General features: G+C 44.9%; 1 pseudogene; it reads left to right on the forward strand.

Moving 5' to 3' along the window:
* The first annotated feature begins 972 nt into the window (after positions 1–972).
* LOC147956739 (uncharacterized) overlaps positions 973–19815 on the forward strand; it is a 76898-nt pseudogene continuing 58055 nt past the window's right edge.

The raw sequence follows: 19815 nt of genomic DNA on the forward strand, positions 1-19815 counted from the left end.
AAACATAACTGGAATAGGAAATGCTTATGTACGCACACTCCCAATGAACTCGGCAATGACACTGGATGAGAGCAACGGGGCAATAGTTCCGGCTGGGTACACAGGAAACATCGTTGTTCAGTTTGATGGGGGTGGAGAGACACCAAAGGAAGGGCTTGTGGGTACTTCACAAGAAAATGTGAGTAGAAAGAAGCTGAAAGGTACAGATGGTGTAGCCATTGATAGTTCTTCTACAGGAGAATCGGCGGCCTCCGCGGCGGAGGATCGCCGGACGCAATGAAAACCCTGGCATGGAACTGTCGTGGAATGCTTTCAGCCACGGCAGTTCGAGAGCTCTTGGATCTACAAGGGTGGGTGAAAGCGGATGTGGTTTTCTTGTCTGAATCACATCTGAATACTGATAAGGCAAATGAAATCCGAGTGAAGTTAGGTTTTGATTTGATCCATATAGTTGAGAGTGATGGTCGGTCGGGAGGGCTTGTACTCTTTTACAATCTTTCCAATGAAGTTGTGTTAAATTACTCCTCGCCGAATTTTATAGATTGTTTTGTGATGGATGGTAACAATGTGGTGTGGCGTCTCACATGCTTTTATGGAGAGCCTTCTTGGGAGATGAAGCATATGTCCTGGACACATTTGAGGAATCTTCATAACAACGCTATAGGACCATGGATGATTATCGGAGATTTTAACGAAATTCTTGTGTCTAGTGAGAAGGAAGGTGGAAGTATTAGACCTCATCATTTTATGCAAAATTTTAGAGACTGTATAGATGATTGTGGGTTGCAAGAGGTCATGCCAATCGGGGACCCATTCACCTGGAGCCGTGGAATCACCAGAGAGCGACTGGAAAGGGCACTTTGTAATGAGAAGTGGGCTGAGATATTTCCGTATGCAGCAGTAGTTCACGAACATCATGTCCACTCAGACCATAGACCACTCCTTTTAGATACAGATTATTTTGCCGCTGCCATGGGAAGAAGACCAACAGTAGAAAGGAGATTTGAAGCAAGATGGTTGAGTGAATCAGCCGTGGAGGAAATAGTTAATACTGCTTGGGAGCACGCAAAATTAGCTGGTATTGGGCCTTCACTAGCGGATCGGACAAAAGCAGTTAAGACTGAACTACACCAGTGGGACAAAGATACTCTTCAGGGTCCGAAAATAAGAATTAGAAAGTTGCAGAAAGAGATGGAGAAATTGAGAAGAGGGCCATTGACAGTGGAGGTGCGTCAGAAACTAAAAGAGTCACAAATTATTATTGAAAATTTACTTGATCAAGAGGAGTTAATTTGGTTGCAGTGGGGTTGGGCCAATTGGCTCCTCCATGGTGACAGGAACACGTCGTTCTTTCATAAAGCGGCAAGTGCTCGGAAAAAAAGAAATTGTATAAAGCGACTTCTGGATGATACAGGAGTATGGAAGGAAGATATTAATGATGTGGATAGTATCATATCTGGTTATTTTATGAACCTATTTACGGCAGAAGTGCAAAGTCCGAATCTAAATGTGTTGAATAAGGTACACAGGCGTGTATCCGAGGAGATGAATAATACTCTTCTGGCGCCTTATACCGCAGAGGAAGTTAGGAAGGCACTATTTTCTATTGGTGATCTCAAAGCCCCAGGGCCGGATGGATTACATGCGGTATTTTACAAGCGATTTTGGGATATGCTTGGCGAGGATTTGGTGGATGAGGTCTTGAATGCAGTGAACACCAGAGTCATGCCACAAGGATGGAACGATACAACGATTGTTATGGTACCAAAGGTAATTAATCCAGAGAATGTTACACAATTTAGACCTATTAGCCTATGTAATGTAGTCTATAAGGTTATCTCAAAGATGATTGCTGCGAGATTAAAGGTGTTTCTGCCAGAGATAATTAGCCCAACTCAAAGTGCATTTGTTCCTGGAAGGCTTATTACTGACAATGTGCTCATCGCATATGAAAGTTTACATGCAATCAAACAGAAGAAGGTGGGTAAGGAAGGGTGGTGTGCTGTTAAGCTCGATATGCATAAATCATATGATAGAGTTGAGTGGGTTTTCCTGGAAGCAATTCTATCAAAACTTGGGTTTCATGATGATTGGATAAAATTGATCATGTTATGTGTTTCTTCGGTGGAGTATAGAGTGAGATATAATTCCGTTGAGACTGATACTTTCAAACCTACCAGAGGTTTACGACAGGGGGGCCCGCTCTTCCCATATTTGTTCCTCCTTTGTACTGAAGGACTAACATCTTTATTATCCCATGCTGAGCAGGTTGGAGAATTAGTGGGAGTTAAGGTTTGTCATGATGCACCGGCTGTCACAAATGTACTGTTTGCTAATGATTCATTAGTATTGATGAAGGCCAATGTTCAAAATCCCGTCTGATTGAGAACAATCTTAGACACATATTGTGTGGCCTCTGGACATATTGTCAGTGTGGACAAGTCTAGTATCTTTTTTAGCCCTAGCACACGAGTGGATATGAAGGCTGAGGTTTGCTCTACTCTAAATATTATGACTGAAGCTTTGAATGATAGATATCTGGGATTACCAGCTACTCTTGGGTTTGAAAAAAGTGAGAGTTTTCAATTTTTGATTGACCGTCTAGTCCTGAGACTTAGTGGATGGAAGGAAAAGTGCCTGTCTTCAGGAGAGAAGTAGATCCTTATTAAGTCAGTAGCACAAGCAATACCAACTTACGCGATGTCCGTCTTTAAAATTCCTAAAAAAAATTGCAAAGGAATGACGGATGCGATTTCTCGTTTTTGGTGGGGTGATGATGCAACTCACAATAGGATGCACTGGTTCGCATGGTGGAAGATGTGTATTCCAAAAAAGAAAGGTGGAATGGGATTTAGAGACATCCACTGCTTTAATTTGGCTTTATTGGCAAAACAGGCTTGGAGACTCATTGATAATCCAGACTCTTTGTGTGCAAGGATTCTGAAAGCGAAATATTTCCCTGGTAGAGACCTTCTCGATACAACTTTAAAGAAGAAAGCTTCGTATACCTAGCAAAGTATAATGGCTGGTGTCGAGGCCCTAAAGATTGGGCACATATGGAGAGTAGGTGATGGGGCAAAAATTAAGATTTGGGATGATGAATGGATTCCTCAATCGCCTTCCAGAAAGGTGATAATTGTTCATGGAAATCACCTTTTGTCACGAGTAAATGACCTCATTGATCCTTTGACAGGGGACTGGGATGAACAGCTAGTTCGGCAAACCTTCTGGGAGGTGGACGCTGAACGTATACTTGCAATCCCATTACCAGTGCATGAAATGACCGATTTTCTGGCATGGAATCTAACAAGAACAGGTGTGTTCACGGTGCGTTCAGCTTACCATGGTATTTGGGAATCTCAATTCGGTAGTAAAATACAATCTTCAGAGGGAACTTCGAATCAGAGAGATATTTGGGATTCGGTTTGGACGTTATTGTGCCCAGCAAAGATTAAAATTTTTCATCTGGAGGGCACTTCATAGTGCGATTCCTTGCCGATCAATTCTTGCAAATAAGCATATCAAAATAAATCCCAGTTGTCCGGCGTGCAACTTAGGTCCTGACAATGTCAAGCACCTGCTGTTTGAGTGCAAGTTTGCAACCGATGTGTGGAAATTATTAGGTATGGAAGATATAATTAAAAAGGCATGCTTGGTGGACAGGGCCGGTGAGGCTATTCTGGAACATTTGTTGTGCTTAAAAGACCATGACATTCATATTCTGGGCTTGTCAAAGTTGAGAGAAGTAGTGGCAACTACAGCGTGGTTCTTGTGGTACGAAAGACGAAAATTAATTCATGGGGAATCTACACAAAGCGCTCCTCAAATAAACCTGGCTGTGAGAGCTTTGTCGGCGAACTATATTATTTCATGTGCACCCAAAGCTAAACAGAAGTCGGCAGTATGGATGAAGCCTAGAATTGGATATGCCAAACTGAATGTTGATGCTGCATATGATATGGATACACTACAGGGTTCGGTTGGTGTTGTTCTTAGGGACCACAATGGCCGGTTCATAGCTGCTGCAAACGAAAAAAAATTGATATATGTTTTGATTCATTTACAGCCGAGGCAACTGCAGTTCGGTTTGGCATGAATCTTGCTCGTACAGTTGGATGCAGTAAAATTGAGAACAACTCCGACAACATTGAGGTCATCGAAGCTCTTAAAGACAGAAATTCTTCTTCGGTTGATAGCGCAAATTTTTGACGATTGTTATTTCATGTCATTAGATTTTAATCATGTTGTTTATGATCATTGTAATAGGGAAGCTAACCAGGTAGCTCATGAAATGGCGAGATTAGCTAAATTTTCTACGCCTGGTTTTTGGATGGATACTGCCCCTAGTGCGGTCATTCCTTTGCTTGTAAATGATGCCACTGTTTTGGTGATTGAGTAAGATATATTATTTGTCAAAAAAAAAGTCGATGAGGAGAATCAGCTCCCCAAGTCCTTTTCATCGAGCTTGTGGCCTGGCTGGCTGCACGACGATGCGGCCACATGCAGTTATACTTGGCAAGGTCATATATATTAACTAGATGATTCCCCGAGCGTTGCTGCGGAACTATATGCTACCAATAATGTTTTTGAGCATTATTACACTTCATCACAGTAAAACATCTAGTGGAATTTTTAGTCAATAAAGAGATATTGTACAAAAAGATATTGAGTGGTGAAGGTTGGCAGAAGTAATGTTATAAGTCGTTGACCTGTTTATGCATTTGAAAAAAAATCTTACCAAACACATTTGGCTGAAAAAAAAGTAATAACATTCCAATAAACAATTTAAGGCGGAAAATATGAGGGCAGCCTCTAGAACACGTTCTCATATATCATCTACACACATACTTGTTGTATATTAAAGAGTTACAATTATAAAGAAAGCACAAATATGTAAGAGTAGGGATATATTTTCAATTGTCAACCAAAATACAATTTCATAATATTAAAAAAGGTCGTTCAACTCTCTGGCGCTCAATCAGCGCTGCTTGTGAGCACAATTGGTCTATACATATAGTAAAAGAACAATTTTCGCTGCAATGCATACCTGAATTGAAAAAAAAATATACTTCATGATTACGAAGCACAATAAGAAAACTTGTTGATAAACATCCGACCGATGAGATAATAATAATTAGGTGATCAGTCCAAAAACATAAATTGACCTTTTTCAATCACGAATGTGATACCTCATTAGGTGCCTGAACTCCAAGAGGAACACCAACGAATAATCATAAATTTAGGACAACATTAGAGCAACCAAAAGTCCAATCATTAAGAGATCATGGCCATGAAACACATAGCTCAGTCTGCATATTCAACCAACTTCTTGGGTTCTTATTTTCATGTTGCTCCTAGCTTCTGCTGCATGATAAGTGCTGAGGTGGCGACGGTCGTTGATAATTAACAAATTACCCTGTCAAGTAGATTCAAACAGCAAAGAACCACTTCCATTCGCTCCCCGGCACTGGCAAACATCACAATGCCAGAACAGAGGTGGAGCCAGGAGGACTTATTTAGTAGAGAGGTCATCGTTGCTGTCTCAACTCCTCCCCCTTGGTACCAAAACCACCAAAACCAAACAATTTGCCCCACCCAAACCAGATGGTAGCTAGCCCCCCCACCCCCCCCCCCCCCCACACACATCCATGTTTCTCCAAGAGGGTGCCATAGCCGAGTGGAACACCGATCCAACTAGCAGGAATGGAGGAGCCAAAACCCTAACCTTCGCCTCTCTCATATGCATCCCTGCCACTATCACAGTTAGGTGATTAAGTTTACATTTAAGAAGTAAAATTCAGGCACACACATCGCGCCATCCCGCTCCGACGAGGCCGAGCTCCAGCGCGCCCTCTCCCCTGCCCACTCGGCGAGGCGAAGCTCGGTTTGGTCGAGAAGTCAAGCGCCAGACCTCGCCGTGTCCACTAGATGCTTTGCATCAACACCCCAGTGCCACAGGGCATCTTCACGACGAGCCCAACAACCTCCTCCTACCTCCCGTCATCACCCTACTAGCTCCGGCAGCAGCCGCCACGCTCCAAGCCATCGAAACCCAAGCTCCCCTGCCACCCCTGCATCGGCTACAAACTCCTGGTGAGCTCCGCCTTCCCTTTCTCCCGCTCTCCTGAGTCTCCAGGCAAGCACCCGTGGCTGGGACGACGATGGCAAGGGCATCGATGCGTTCATGATGAGTGTGTTGGTATTGACCAGAGGAGGAAGAGGAGTGGGAGTGAGAATGATGGGTGGTGCCTACACCAGCCTAATATTTGACTCAAACTTGTGAGTTGTTTCATGACACATCATCATATATGGAGGGACCCAGCTGTCAGTTTTTTCGTCAAACAGCTTTAATCAACCGATCAGCATTTTTTGCAAACTGTCATCACAAAGATGGTGGGTTTTTGAAAAAAAAATCTGAATGGTAGTGGTTTTCAGAATTAGGGTCCCCAATTGTGGTGATTTTTTGCAATTTACACCCGTGTAAGCCCTCCCTTTTTTCTTTCAAAAATTGGTTCAAATTAGCTGGGGGGGGCATTGGCCCCCTCATATTAACACATTGCTCTACCTCTGCATCGCCTTCACCATGGCCACTGCGGCATCCTCCTTGGTGACCTGCATGAGGCCGGCACAGCCCGCCGCCGAGCATGCCCTTCACCATGGCCACTGCGGCATCCTCCTCAGTGCCCTACACGAGGCCTGCGTGGCCCGCCGGCTAAGTGGCTGCTGCGGCATGGTGGCAGGGTAGCCGGCGGGCGACAGGGTGGCGGGGTGGCCGGAGGGCGGTTAAGCAGGGAAGATGTTCTGCGTTGGAGTAGCATCGTGTACAAGACTGGGCTCGCCAGACGACCCTGAGACAGAAAGTATTGGCTAATTAGTAAATCCAGAGATCAGGCTCAGTTTATATATGACCTACAAATAACTAAAGCAGCCCATATTAGAATTGTGGTCACGTACCGCCATGTCCACGCTGGAGATCAAGCTCTGAGCGCGTGCGCCGGAGCGATGTCATCCAAGTCAGTGCCGACACCGTGATCCTACCGCCGAGCCCAAGCTCAGGGTCAGGCTCCTCGCCGGACGAAGCGGCGAGGACGCGTAGGTGCGAACTGCTGATCGTAGTCGGCGCTCCGAGGCCCGCCGAGCCCTTAATCTGGACGGCAGCAACCCAACGCAGCCCACCAAAAAACACTTGCAACATCTCCTTCCTGCTCTACTACCACTACCACTACCATTTGTCTGCTACTGGATGGTCAGCTACAACATTTGTCTGCTACTGGCAACAACTTGGTTGGACCCTTACCATCAAGCTTGCTAAGTTGTAAGAGCCTAGTAAGGGTTTGACTTGAACGAAATAAACTTGAAGGAGATATCACCGGGATGGGAGCTTATCCAAATCTTCTCTATAGTGATGTCAGTTCAAATAAATCGTTCCACAGATAATCTCATCTTCGGGGTGAGTGCTACAAACTTACTGTGCTACGTGCATCAAACAATAATATAACTGGAGTAATACCATCAAGTATAGGGAAATTAACTCATTTGGGGATGCTTGATGTTTCATCAAACGAGCTTGAAGGACAGATTCCGAGAGAAATCAGCAACGTAACGATGTTGTTTAGCCTAAGCCTGTTCTGGTAACTTGCTCCAGGGAAATATGCCACAAGAAATTGTATCACTGAACAACTTGGAGTATCTATATCTGTCATCAAACAACCTAACTAGGAAAATACCAAGATCAATTGAGCAGTGCCTAAAGATTCACTTTCTAAAGTTGAGCCACAATCACCTAAATGGTACAATTCCTATCGAACTTGGGATGTTAGTAAACCTACAAGATATGTTGGATCTAAGTGACAATTCAATTGTTGGCTCTATTGCAAGTTTGTTAGGCGGTCTTGGTATTCTTGAAGCCTTGAATCTTTCTCACAATGCACTGAATGACAACATCCCGCCATCATTTCGAAGCATGACCAGTCTCCTATCCATGGATGTGTCATACAACAAACTAGAAGGGTCAGTGCCACATACTAGGTTTTTCGAAGAAGCTCCAATCAAATGGTTCAGGAATAATAAGAAATTGTGTTGTGTTGTGTTGTGGAAGTTTTGCCCCCTTGTGACCTTCCTCGAAGTAGTAAACAAGGGAAAACATCTCATGCTAGTTTACTAGTTATTATACCAGTTGTTATATCTTTTGTGTTTGTCATTACACTAGTAACATGGCATTGCAAAAGGAAGAAAAATAAGATAGAAACATCAAATGAAGTAGAACAGACCATGATGTACGCCATCTGGAACTTTGATGGGAAATATGTGTACAAGAAAATTATTGATGCCACAAACAATTTCAGCAATGATTTTTGCATCGGATCTGGAGGGAATGGATCTGTCTATAGGGCTTACTTACCAACAGGTGAATTATTAGCGGTGAAGAAGATCCATGTGGCAGAAGATGATGAGCAATTTAACCTTGAAATACACTCATTGGTGCACATTCGACATCGCAACATTGCAAAGTTATTTGGTTACTGCTCTGCAACTCAGGGAAGATTCCTTGTATATGAATACATGGACAGAAGGGGCTTAGCAACATCTTTAGATTGTCTAGAAATTGCAGTTGAAATGGATTCGACGAGGAGGTTAAATATTGTTGGGGATGTTGCTCATGCTTTTTCATACATGCATCACGGTTGTTTCACGCCGATAGTCCACAGAGATATAAAGAGCAGCAATGTTTTGCTTGATCTTGAATTTAATGCTTGCATCTCGGATTTTGGTCTAGCAAAAATACTAGATGTGAATGGATCAAACTGCACAAATCTTGCCGGGACAAAAGGATATCTTGCCCCAGGTAAAATTATATCACTATGTTGGTACTTTTAGATAAACATACTAGAAGAGTTTTTATTGATCAATGCATTTAGATGATATAGGTAGCAAAATTGACTCTCGAATGTTGATATTTCTTCAGAGCTTGCATACACAACAAGGGTGACTGAGAAGTGTGATATTTACAGCTTCGGAGTGCTAGTTCTAGAGTTGTTCATGGGATATCACCCAGGTGATTTCCTTTCATCCATTGTCGACAAAACTATGTTGCTTCGGAATTTGCTGGACACACGGATCCCACTCCCGGGAGCTGTGATCGCAAGTGAGATATTTCAAGTGATCATCGTCGCTGTCTGGTGCATAGAGCCTGATCCATCACACCGTCCAACGATGCAACAAGTACAGTTGAACGATCACCTACTGATCATCTTGATTATCTCCAAACGGGCATTGTCATCCCTGCCTGCTGGTCATGAATGTTCATCTGCCTAGCACATTGTTGTTTCTTTCCTTATGATTACATAGCCTCCGTGTTAATTTGTTTTCTTCCTTACCCTCATGTTTTCTTCCAAACGGTGCATATTTTTTGTTCCGTACGCATCGAACATTAGATTCTAGCTCAAAGATATATACAAGTAGTGCAGATTATTTCTTCTATTGGCTCAGTTTATGGTTTCAGATGGTTTTCTACTAGTGATATGATTCATATCAAACAACTCATTTATACAAGCTAGTTTCAGATGGTTTTCTCCTATTTATACAAGGTAGTTTTAGCATGACGAAATATGCAGGTAGTGATATGATTCATATCAAACTAGAAAGATAAGCTAGTTTTCATATGATGAACTATGCAAGCATTTTGTGCCTGACATTGACGCTAGTGCTCACTGTCAACTTTTGGCTTTGGCAAGTATTGCTTGCGCGTTGGCTCTGACTACTCATAGTTTTGTAACATGTTGGTTGCCACGTCAGTAATTATAACCTGACTTATAGAGTTGATGTGTATTGCTTAGTGCCCGGTGCTGGAATCAAATTGTTAGTTTAGTGCCAAATAAGGATGAAAAACACTTGGTAAAGGCTTTGCCGAAGTTTACAATCGGCATACACACTTCCAGCAAAGGGCTCCTTGCCGAGTTTTTTTTTGTCGTGCATTTGCTAAGTGTTAAAAGCCAGTACACGACATAAAAAAAAGACCAGATGGAACAGAGCGGACAGCAGCGTTGTTGCCACTTGGCACAGATGATTTTCCAAGTTCATATGCTCGGCAAAAGAGAAGGCCCTGTAACATGGTGAACAACAACAACAAAAATCGCCATCGGTGGGGCTGCCGCACCACACCACAGCTTCATAACCGCCGCAACGCCACCACATCCAAGCCGCCACAGCACGCCACCATTCCTTGCAACCGCGTTCTTCACCATTGGGCTGTTGAGAAATACCCTTCCGTTCCGTGTACATCCCCAACACATGGAGCTCGTACAAAGGCATGGGTCAACAAGGGATGCAGTCGGTGGTTCCGTTCGCGTGGTTTCTTCAACAATTGGTGTGTTTGATTCCAATTGCATGCATGTGTTGTTCTCGGGATAAATGAGAGATGGTCCCAGTTGTCAAAGATGCAGCTGCATTGGCTATGTCAGGTCTCGCCACTTCCATTTGTTACAGAGTTTACTTCACTCGCTGGCACACCAACATGCTTTACGTGATGGTCTTCCAGACCAGGTTGCTGATTCCGTTCAATCATACAGTACATTTGTTGTTGCCAACGCTTCTTATTTTCAGAATACTGAGCAAAAGCAGATGAAGCTAAATACTTGCAAATATTCAGAGTTCAGAAAAACAGAGGAAGTTCAGCTTATGTCGCTGGAGGTCAACAGAGTTTTCCAGCCTACTGGGTCTGTTTGGAGTTGGATGTCATCCAAGTTCTTCAAACGATCCATTCAAACAGCTTGTATGTGAGTAAAATTCCATGTCCTTTTCGACTGACCCGTTGTTTCCTCATTTTGTATCAGGTGGACGAGGGAATTAACTCTGAAATAGTCCGGTCCGTGCTCCAAGGGAAAAAAGGTAGCATCCGCCATTGACGCGAGGAGAGGGGCAGGCAGCGTCTCGGTCCGCCATTAACATGTTGTTCAGGAGCTTCAGTTGCATAGCAGAGAAGAGTTGTTCGTCTCTTCAGTCCCAAGCAGCAAATCAAATACTGCGAGGAGAATGGGGAAACTTGTTTTCTACTCCAGTATTTGTGTTTTCATCTGTAATAAGATGGCCGCATGCATCGTTCTGATGCAGAGGCCGGGGGATATCCTCCTTTTCCAAAAAAAAAAACCATGAGTTACCATTACCAAGCAGGGTAACAAACCTCCATCCCGAATTCCCATGTGCAATCCCCCAAATTATTATTTTTGTACCAAATCTAGTGTTTGGTGTAAAGTGCAACGTTGTATTATATTATTTTCATTCTAAGATTAGGGGTCACGCTATTCGTCACCCTGGGTGAGGAATAGTTATTCTTCACCCGCTCTCTATTTTGACATCAATGCACCGTATTTTTACTTTTGTAAATTTAGTCTTATTTTATACGTAAAAAAAGAATGTAAGAAAATATATACTCGCCGTAAAAAATATTTTACGTTATGTAAAAATTACGAATGTAAAAACATAGCGTAAAACATACATAAAATGCGATTTTTCTGGTCTTATAATCTATATTTTTGTTTTGTTATATCAAATTTTACGTAGTAAATCAATATAAATGTAACTATTTGTATTCCAAACATAATTTATTTATGAAGCGATCGTAAGATTACCTTGGATGAAGAATAACTTATTCTGCATCGTGGGTGATGAATAGTATTACTACTAAGATTAGTATGCACAATTAGCACGCATAATTAAGGACACACATAATCGGCAAGTGATGTCCTGATTACATTCATGGAACCATTGTCCAACAACATAAACATAAAATGATGGACTGTCACAGGATAGCAGGAAGCCACCAAATCTGAATTCATGAGAAACAAACTCATGTGCATTCAGGACAAACTTATGAGAAGCGCTTTATCGTCTTTTAGGAGACGAATCCCCATAGCCATAGCGGTACACCCAGCACCTGAGAATCCGTCATTACCGCATCAGAAATTGATAGCACAATCTCCAAAGGCTATAAAGGGCAACCCAGCTGTCGAGGCAATAGAAGCTGCAGCGACTTAAAATGCCAACCTGATACCTGGAACACACCCCAGCTCTGTCTCGAGCGAGATTAACCGCCCCTGTCGACTTCTCTGACTGACAAAAGTGAAAACACCAGGCTCGAGACGATGCAGTTGCAATCCGTCCAGAGCAGGACCGTTCCGATCTCGCTGATTCGATAGCTCATTCTTTGGAAAAGAAAATAACTGAACATTTGAACCATTCTGGCTGGTGTGCCTTTGGTGGAGTAGATTCAGCGCCGTATCACAGTCTTTTTCGAAAAGGGGCGCTAACGTGAGGAGGCCGTCAGCATCTGCATCCGTCTGACCCGTGGTCAGAAGGAGGATGATTGTCTGTCAGGCCCCGAGTGGAGTCAACCTGACGCCTGAAACGGCTCTGAAGCTACAGCCAAATATTCAGAACTCATAAAACAAAGCAAAAGAAGAGGAAAGGACTTGCAAATGTTCAGAGTTGACAATACAGAACAGAGCAGAGGAGTAGAGGAGGCTAACTACAGGTAAAGCAGAGTTGAGAAAACAGAGCGAAAGCAGAGGTTGCGACAGAATGAATTGATGGCATCCATCATCAACGGGCCTCCGGCAAGTAAGCTTCACAACTCAACTACGTACATAAATAGACCACCAGTGTGCACTTAGAAACAGAGCACAAGAGCCACAAGCGCTTCACAAGTTCTCCAGCACTACACAACATACACTCAGCTCTCCCTTTCCAGCCCCTTCTGCTAACACTAGCCTCGGTTAAGATACTGTACTCCACAAGCAAGCCACAAAGAAAAATTGAGTTTCAAAGTTTCCTTGGCAATATGCAAGCCTCCAAGGTTTATCTATTTTAAGGAATAACAGACCAGGATATCGTCCACAACAACGATTGCATTCGGTGGCGACAAATATCAGAGAGAGAGAGAGAGGGAGGGAGGGAGGGAGGGAGGGAGGGAGAGAGAGGGAGAGAGAGAGAGAGAGATGCCGGTGTGGCAGCGAGCGGAGGTTGCCCGTAGCCCCAGCGCCATCTCGTTGCAGAGCTGGAGTGAAGTCGTCATGGCTTGATCTGTAAGTTTGTTCTATACTACCTAGCCAGCTAGGATTCCTGATGTGGATTCGGCGCCATTAGATCTGAGTACTATCACACAGTCACAGTCTAGTGTGTATTCTCCAGGTTAAAAGGGCAGTAACTACAGCCACCAAGTAGTATCAAGATGAGCAGTAACTACAGAAGAAGACGAATTCAATACCAAATTAGCAATCAAGGCCAAGTTCAGTTTCTGAATTTGTCTGTGCCGTCAGTTACCTTGTGGTTGAAGAACAGAGTAACCTTGGTGGCCATCCGATCTGCGCCACGATCGGTGCCGATTACACAAATAGGCTGGCTGTGGCAGCTACGCTGCTTCATCCTTCATCTCAGTTTTCGTCTCCTGAGCGAAGCAGTCAGTATGCAGTCGTTCGATGAACATCTCACAGCAGGAGCGAAGCGTTTTTCTTCAGAAACAAACATTAAAACGGTCATTATCTTGAGGTCCCTGAGCTATAAGTGTGTGGAGGCACTCTCGCAGCTTGATGTGTTGGATCCGTAGCTACAAGCTACGGTTGACTTGCAGTGGGCATATTCATCTTGGGCGTAGACAACCTTATCGGTGGACTTTTCGCAAAAAAAAGACACCTTATCGGTGAATTTTCTCTTATCTTCAACAATGTACTAACAAACCCCTCTCTCTCACACTGAATTTTCACACTGTTCCAACAGTTCATTACAGAAAAACAAAACTTACACTACGAACTTCAAAATTCAAATCTAACATATCATTTCTCAGCTGATAACACATCACCGATCTGAGAGACATCCTAAGACGTATCAGTTCTACAGAAAACAGAGCCAAAGCAAAGGAATCTAACTACACGCAAAAATTCAGACTTCAGAAAAGGAGTTAATTACATCTGTAATGTACAATTTCCATCAACCATAACGGTGCCTCGTCTATCTCTGTTAACTGCCGCTACGTGGCCTTTTCTCTCTACCTCTATCCTGTGTGGGTCCCAATCGTATGTGGTACAGAGAAATAAAGCTGGATCTGCTTATTCTCCAACTCAGTGTAGCAAGCTACAAGTTCGCAGGATTTCTGCAAAAAATCAGTCGACAGACGCTCAAGATAAGTTGCTTCCGAGTAACTAAGAGACAATGATGGTGTTTCTAAGACTACAACTGAATCAAAAACAGTCAACAGTAGTCTCGGGGACTACACCCAGTGGGCGCACTCAGCGTGCCCTCACTGTTTTGACCAAAAAAATCGACTGCCCGCAGTCGACCGGATACAGTTCCATTCGACATGGCCTGACCAGACCGAGTGAAGAAATACAACTACAGCAACACAATATAAAGACTACAGTCGACTGCCAGCAGTCCACCGTAGTCTCGGGGACTACACTCAGTGGGTGCACTTAGCGTGCCCCCACTCGTCCAAGAATTGACAGACACACCCAGTGGGTGTACAGATATAAAGATCTTCGGAAAAGAGATTCTTCAAACAGCATATCTTAACAGAACAAGTGTTGAGTCGACTGACCTGGACGTTGCTCTGAAGAGCTGAACTCGCGTCATAAGCTGCTTGGCTGGCTTCCCGAACCACTTTCACTTGCTCCATCATGATTCCCGCCTGGCATATAGCCTCTTTTGCGGCACCCACTTGGTCCTCAGGGACGGGGTATGTGGCAAAAAGTGAAGGCGGATTTGCAGTCGACGTCGAAGGCCGCACGCTCGTCAGAGGAACAGCGAAAGTCACGGAAGCCCGAGTGGTATCACCACCATCCCGAGCTACGGCCTCAGGCGCCAGAGTAGATTGGGGGGTCTTGCCAGCCGACGCCCTCCTGTTCCTTCTCACTCTCAGCGGCACTTCGTCGTCGTCATCAGGGAGGTTAATAACATGAGGAGGAGCTACAAGAAAAATTCAATCGACCAGAGTTATAAGAAATATTCAGTCGACTCAAGGCAGAACATCAGTAATCATACCAGGGTTGGAAGTAACAGCATCTTCCATCTCTTGATCATCGTCCTTCGCGGAGATCTCAGAAGTAGCAGCACTGCAAATTTCGAAAGTCTGTCAGTGGGCTCAATGAATCGACCAAGGATCTGTCCACAGTCGACAAAGGAAAACAAGTTGTATTATTACCCAGAAATGGTGGGGACAGTCATCTTCATCTTGGGCATAGCCTTGGGCGGCTTGGACGGCGCCGCGCGTGGGTGCTTGGGAGCTTTTTCAGTCGGCGCTGTAGAAGAGGTCCGAGGGCGCTTCGACGACTGCCCAACGGGAGCAGTCGCCTTACCACGTTTCCGCGCAGGGTCGTGTGTAAGCTTGGATCGCCTTTCCGAGCGGGGAGGTTCAGCTCCCTCCTCCTCCTCCTCTTCGCTGAGTCGACGTCGTCGTCTCCCTCTCCTTCGCCGTCAGAGTCCCACTCTCCTTGTTCGTCTCCACTTTCGCCTCCGCTCGCCTCCTCGTCCTGCTCCTGTGCTCCATTGGGTGTCGAGTACATCTCTGTAGTTGCCTGGAGAACAGCAGACAAGACGAAAGTCAATCGACCGATTCAAAGAGAGCAAATGAAGAAAGCAAGATCTCAGTCGGGAACACAAGGTCAGACCTGGTCCACTTCGTATGTGTTGTCAAGTGGAGGAACCCTCCTGGCTCCTCGGGGGTTGTCCTTGTTCCCTGTGATGCTCGACAGCCACCCTTCCAGCATCTCGTCAGTGACCTCCTATGGGTGAACCCGAGTGGTGTCTTCGAGACCCGAGTACAGCCACATCGGGTGGTCACGAGCTTGAAGAGGTTGGATGCACCTCCGAAGGAAGACTTCCAGCAAGTCCATGCCGGTCACGCCCTCTCGGACAAGCTGAACCACTCGACCAACCAGTACCTTGACTTGCGCCCTTTCCTCCGGCGTCACTTTCAGAGAGGCAGGTTTTTGAGCTCGGTCCAGAGAGAAAGGGGGAAGCCCAGTCGACTGCCCTGGGGTCGCCTGGTCTTTACAGTAAAACTAGGTCGACTGCCAACCGCGGACCGACTCGGGGAAAGTAATAGACGGAAAAGAACTTTTTCCCCTCATCTGGATCGCCAGGCCCCCGCACAGCTGGATCACCTGCGTCTGCTCATCACTCGACTTGGCCTTCTTTACCGATTGAGAGCGACAAGTGAAGATGTGCTTGAAGAGTCCCCAATGGGGCGGCAACCCAAGAAACTTTCGCACAAGGAAACGAAAGCAGCAAGATACACGATGGAATTGGGAGTGAAGTGATGGAGCTGCGCTCCGAAGAAGTTCAGAAAACTCCGAAAAAAAGGATGAGGAGGCAGAGAAAATCCGCGATCGATATGGGTGGCGAGGAGGATGCACTCACCATCGAGAGGCCGGGGTTCGACTTCTTTCCCCGGGAGACGCGCGGCTTCGTGGGGAATGACTCCCCCCTCGACCATATCATCAAGGTCGTCCTGCCGAATCACCGATGGCATCCAGTCGCCCTGGATCCAATCCTTGGGCAGAGCAGTCCTCGAGGAAGATCCGCCCCGAGCAGACTTCTTTCCCTTCCCCTGCACCGCCGCCTTCTTCGCGCGCTCCAGAGCTGAAGTCTTGTCCTTCACCATCGTCGCCGGCGAGGCTCGAACAGACCTACGGCACTAGGGTGAGAGCGGAGGTGGCGGAGGAATTTGTGAAGGGAGAAGGAAAGTTGAGGGCACACTGTTCTGAGGTCCCGAGCCGGCAGCTTATAAGAGGTCACTTCCGAGTGGCTAACTGGTAGGCCCGGGCAATCCCTTCAAATCCCGCAACAGGCGCGCGCGCGGTACTTGGCGAAAAAGATGGAGCGGGGATCGAGGAGCTTCCATCTTATCCCGTCCGATTCCTGCGGCCGCTCCCGTCCCGCGCGCTTCCCGAAATTCAAATCCCGCAAAATCCGCGGGTTGCAGAACAACTCGTCAGACAGAAGATCCCTTTCACACTATCACTCGGAACTTCACAAGTAAGGAAATTCACTCGACAAAAGTCCTAGAATGGATCAAGGCGACTGAAAGAGGTTGACGACGTCATCCGTGACAATTGATCCAAAACAAGGCGCTCATATAGCACAGAGAACCAGCCGGAAGGGTCCCCAACTCCTTCCCACTCAAACCTCGATCCATTCGGGGGCTAATGATGAAGCTATGTACCTAGGGTAGGGGCATGGACCTGTCCTAAGTGCCCTACCCAAGGACATCCCTAGAAGAAGTCACCTTTCAATCGACTTGGAGGTATCCCACTCGACGGATTCAAGACACTCGACCATGGCGCTATCACTCGACCACGAAGCCAAGCACTCGACTGCAAGGAGTTCTACAGTCACTCCGCACACAAACGGTCGGTCATTAAGTAGCTCTTATGGTCATTATAGCACTTTATTAGGGGCGTTACCAGTACCGCCCAGCCGTAATGTACTTTAAACCCTGCATTACTGAGGGCTGGAGGGGCCTGGCGAACTCTATATAAGCCACCCCCTCCTCAGTATCAAGGGTTCGCACCCCTGTTATTCTTACACACATAATCCAATCGACCGCCTCTGGGCACCGAGACGTAGGGCTATTACTTCCTCCGCGAAGGGCCTGAACTCGTAATCCTTGTGTGCTTACAACTCCTACATAGCTAATATCTAGCCTCTCCATACTTACCCCCCTACATCACTGTCAGACTTAGAACCACGACACCACCCTGATGCTGAAATTCAAGTGCCTTTTTGTGATGTGAAGGGCAGTTAAGATTGAAAATTATCACACTTGCCTGCAGAACAGTTGTAGTTGCACAGTATTATGCCACTTACCAAAAGGTTCGGGATCGAACAGTAAGCATGTTCCATCTTATTTCTTACCTTCCCTGATTCATACACAAACACAAGGTTGTAGTTATCAATTACAGTGTCAATGTCCCTGATGAAACACTTGCTGTGCATCAACTGAAGGTTTCAGAATCTTTCTGCAGCATATATCAGGTGCCATCAGAACCGTGCCTTGTAATCCTCCCTTCCAAATAAACATATCTGGATTGGAGAAACAAAATTAGCTTTCACTTTTGCTGAAAGAAAAGGAACATGTGTAATGCAGAAGTCAGAGGAAATTACCCAATGAGTGAAGCCGATTCAAAAGAAAACCAAAAGAAGTGTTTGTTTGCTATATTTTTCTTTTTTAGCAAATTTAAAAATGCAAAAAAAATTGTTTGTTTATTTTACTGCCTTTTGCAGTAAAGGAAAATGCATATCACAAAAAAAGTATTTGTTTGCTCTGTGTACACGAGTGGTTAAAATTGTTGGGTTCATGTGTCATTTAGTGTCTGTGTGTTGGGGGTGGGGGGGGGGGTAACTCCGCCTATGCTAATATCTTTGCATAGCCGGTTCCAAGCCCGGAAGAAAGGAGGAGGGACCGAGCATATAGGGCTTACAGATGCCACTGAAAGTACAGATGAAGAAACCACCGAAAGTTGGTCCTTGCTCTTGGTGACGGCAAGCACAAAAAGAGGTGTCAAGGCATATATGTATGCATGGCTGGTGCCGCAATGGAGCCGCCTGCACAGATCGGTTCACCGATATAAAATAGCAGGTTCAAATCATGGCGAACAGGTTTCTCAAGATGATGAACTGGTTTTGCGCGTGGCGGCGTACCCTTCTGAGGGGAGACGATGAGATTATGAGCACGGCATGCGAGCCTATACGGCCACGACCGGAGAGATGAGGAACCTACCATTTCGCGCTTCATTTTTACAGGTTACCCTTATGATGGGAGATAAACAGGTATTGCCCGTGGCGTATTCTTTCGAAGGAAGGGCGGCGATGAGATCATGAGCACCACATGCTTCCTTTTATGGCCATGTTCATTGAGATGAGAAACATACCATCTCGTGCTCTATTTTACAGGTCAAACCTCAAGACCGCCTTGAGATAAACGGACAAAACGTCCATCATCCAAGGGTAAATATTTCTGAAATTATCCAGAGGGGTAAACAACCCACACAGCGGCATGCTCATAAATTTTGAGTCAATTTGGCCCAAAGTAGAAATTCCGACAAATTCACAGGTATCACCAATGGACAATTCGCAAACAAGTCGGCAACACAGTTTGCAATGACTCAGTGGAGTTGTCCGTAGGGATATTAAATCTTCATTTTGTTATGGCGTGCAGAAAATTACAGGTTATTTGGTGCACGGTAAAACTGCCCAGCATGATTATCTTTTGTCATTTTTTTAACTAGTGGGGTCACCCGCGCATTTGCGTGGCTAGAATTCCTATCTTGGTGGGTTTCCCTACCTTCGTATTTAAGCTGCATGAGTATTTATATAAAACAATAAGCTAAAATATATATCATCATAAAACATTATTAAGCAGCAATGCCATGCGATAGGCTTTGGTACTAATAAATAGTTTTTAGTGTTCCACCCATTTTCATCCATTTTAATTTATCTTTTCACATAATATATTTTGGGAATTTTCACCAAGAAAATATAAACATTCATGACTTATACCCATACCTTTTTATTTTGTTGCCTCACATGCCTCTACACCGGCCATATAGTGTTTGTATGTGTTGTTAGTACATTCTCATATATCCACATATCAATATATGTTCTTCAATGTCTTCTCATCATAGCGTGAATATCTATACCACTTCTTACTCTAAATGGATGTCGTCAGCGAATGGTGGAAATTTTTCTAAAACAATCTCTCACTCGGGCTCGCTGGAGCTTGTCACCTCGGATGATGCCAATTTATTTTTAATGTAATTGTATTTT

This window comes from Triticum urartu, chromosome 7A (assembly GCF_056163025.1).
Source record: "Triticum urartu cultivar PI428250 chromosome 7A, HENAU_Tu73, whole genome shotgun sequence".
In the NCBI taxonomy this organism is placed as follows: domain Eukaryota; kingdom Viridiplantae; phylum Streptophyta; class Magnoliopsida; order Poales; family Poaceae; genus Triticum; species Triticum urartu.